We start from the raw sequence: 3,166 nt of genomic DNA, 5'->3' as shown, positions 1-3,166 counted from the left end.
AAGAAGTACAGGTCACACGCTCGTGTGGAAACACAAAAAATTATACGCTTTTTCATACCCATATTTACTTAAATTCGTGCAAATCCGGTTAAATTCTTGTCGAAAAATAATTAAATATTATAAAATAATTAAATTGTGTTAAAAATATGAACATGGTTAATTTTAGTTAATTTTATACTTAATTTTGATTAATTTTTGACTATTTTCGACAGATTCGCGCAGAGGGCGAAAATTGGCTCAGTTGACACTGTTGAAAGCACAAAACCAAGAAGCAATTTCAAGTATCGAGACATATTAATTTCCAGCCTAAGAAGGTCCAGAAATGTGTATTAATTCATATTTATTCCCCATTTACTTTTGGGTTAAATAAATTATTTTTAATTAATTATGAAGAAAGGGTCCAATTGAACCGCACTGGTCAAACCAATTTGAGTGAACCAAACCAGCCACTACTTAGGCAGCCCAGAACCGTCCATATGTTGACCCAAATCAACATTTTATCTGATTAAATATTCTTGAAAAAAGGCCCTCGAAAGACTTCCAAATTGTATTCAAACCCTACCTTTAATTGTGGCTTTGTAGATTTGCCCCAGGCTATTTTTAGCAAAGTTGAAAGTCTCAACTTTTGCCAAGTAGATGGCCGACCATAGGGGGGCTCTTTGGCTGCTGGAATTTGATTTTTTTAGCAGCCACAATCAGCTATAAAAGCCACCCCTTGCTGATCATTCAAACCATCCCTCAATCCCACAACATTCTCTCATTCTCTCTTCTCCTCTCTCACTTTTCTCTCCATTTTATTTCCATCCCATTTCCCTTTTTGTTCAAATGCCGATTTCTTATCTTGGGAAAGAGGCTATCATAAGCCATTTTTGAGATGCAATTATGTGTTCATAAGCTACCTTGATAGCCGAGGGCAACGAAGAATGAAGAACGGAGCAACTAGTCAAGCCACGGAAAAACACCTTATTTGCTTTTTGTTCCCTATCTCTTTAATTTCTGTTGTTGTTTTGACGAAAATGTTTATGAATATTTATGCTATTTAAATGATTGCTTTAATCAATTTAGCTTAAATTAAGTTTGTGTTGGGTTGATTATATTCTGCCTGCTTGAATTCTTAAAATGATGTTTATGCTGTTATAGGCCTCAGTAAATTGCTTGGTTAAGTAAAATCATGCCTAAGTTATTTTTGCAATATAATTGTTAAATAACTAATGAATTAATTATTAAATTGTATTTAAATTATAATTAATAGACACAATGCTTAATTAGTGCATGTTTATTCTTCTAAGGTAGCTGAAGTTTAAATTAGCATTGTATTCGGCGATACATATGCCATGCATAACTTACAAGATTTTTGTGATTAAACTGTTTCATGGTAGAAATACCCTGTTACCTCACTTAATCTTTTATATGCTTGTGAAGATTAATTAACCGCTTGGATTGACATTGAAAAATGTTCAAGAGATTGATTAATTTAATAAGTATGTATGAGTAGTAGTTAGCAAATTACCGAGTTGCCGTGAATTTATTCGTAGCAATATAAATATAAGTTTAATAATTCTAAGTTTAAGAAATGTAATTAATCCAACACAAGTATGTTATCTTGATTAAATCTTATTTGAAATCATGCACTAGAACTCTTTTGTTTTATTTTAATTATTTACTTAGTTTTTAAATAGTTTTTGACCATCTTTTAAAACCAAATTATTTTTACCTCCCCAAAGTGTTTTACAATTAATTTCATAACTCTTTTTACAGTCCCTATGGGTACGATAACTCGACATTTACTTGTCACTTTATTATTTGTTGCAATTGTGTACACTTGCACATTTTCCGTTGTTCCAAGTTTTTGGGGCCGTTGCCGGGGACTGTTTTAAAAAAGCCATTATTTGTGAATTTGTTAGTTTTACATTTTGGTTTATTTTCCTGTTTAAACTTTTACTTACTTAATTTTTCTGTGATTATTATAAGTGTTTATGAGTATTGACCAGATTATTGACTTACTCCCTATAGACCTTGAGATAGAACGAACCTTTTGATAGCGAAGAAAACAAGCAAACCAGAGAAGGACTAAAGGAATGAATTTCAAGAATATGAATCAAGGAAATGGAGAAAACCTTGCTTAAAATCCTATCCTTATTGTTGATGATAGGGATAGAGGCTTAAGACAATATATTGTGCCAGTGTTTAATGATCTTAATCTGGGTATTAGGAGACCCGAAATTGAGGCACAACAATTCGAGCTGAAGCTAGTCATGTTCCAAATGCTTTAAACAGTGGGCCAATTTAGTGGAATGCCTACCGAAGATCTTCATCTTCATTTAAGACTGTTTATAGACGTGAGTGACTCTTTCAAATTAGCCGAATTACCCAAAGATGCATTACGATTGAAGTTGTTCCCATACTCACTAAGGGACAGAGCTCGAGCCTAGTTGAACTCATTGCCACCAAACTTAATTTCCACATGGCAAGAGTTAGCCGAAAGATTCCTCATGAAGTATTTCCCACCAAGAAAGAACACTAAGTTGAGGAATGAGATCACTACCTTCCAACAAATGGATGATGAGTCCTTATATGAGGCATGGGAATGATACAAAGAATTATTACGAAAATCCCCTCATCATGGAATCCTACATTGCATCCAACTTGAAACATTTTAAAAGGTCTCAACGTTCACACGAAGATGGTAGTGGATGCCTCTGCTAATGGTGCTCTTCTTTTCAAGTCTTACAATAAGGCTTACAAAATCATCGAGAGGATCGCCAGTAATAATTATCAATGGCTAACCAATCGAGCCGTGTCAGGAAGACGAGTCGCTAAATACATGAAGTGGACGCTCTCACTTCACTCGCATCTCAGGTATCTTCAATATCCTCAATGCTTAAGAATCTTACCACTAATGGGTCTAATAGTTTTGTAGCCCAACCACCTCACCAATTTGAGAGTATAGCCTATGTTTATTGTGGGGAAGGACATTTGTTCGAAGAATGTCCATCGAACCCTGAATCCGTATATTACAGGGGTAACTAGAACCAAAATAGAGGAGGGCAAGGAATGCAATCCAACTTCTATAACCCATCGTGGCAAAACCGCTCAAATCTTTCTTGGAGTAACGAAAGGGCAGGAACCAGTAACAACTACGCCCAACCTAGACCGATCTAGTTGT

At 34.8% G+C, this 3,166-nt stretch overlaps 1 non-coding gene across 1 annotated transcript; it reads right to left on the bottom strand.

The window, feature by feature from the left end:
* Positions 1 to 2,522: 2,522 nt before the first annotated feature.
* Positions 2,523 to 2,629, bottom strand: LOC128294418 (small nucleolar RNA R71). Its single transcript, XR_008284730.1, has one exon. It is a non-coding gene; the product is annotated as a small nucleolar RNA R71 (small nucleolar RNA).
* Positions 2,630 to 3,166: the final 537 nt, after the last annotated feature.

This window comes from Gossypium arboreum, chromosome 6 (assembly GCF_025698485.1).
Source record: "Gossypium arboreum isolate Shixiya-1 chromosome 6, ASM2569848v2, whole genome shotgun sequence".
NCBI classification, from domain to species: domain Eukaryota; kingdom Viridiplantae; phylum Streptophyta; class Magnoliopsida; order Malvales; family Malvaceae; genus Gossypium; species Gossypium arboreum.
The sequence above is the reverse complement of the archived record's forward strand: the minus strand, read 5'-3'. Positions and strand labels throughout refer to the sequence as shown.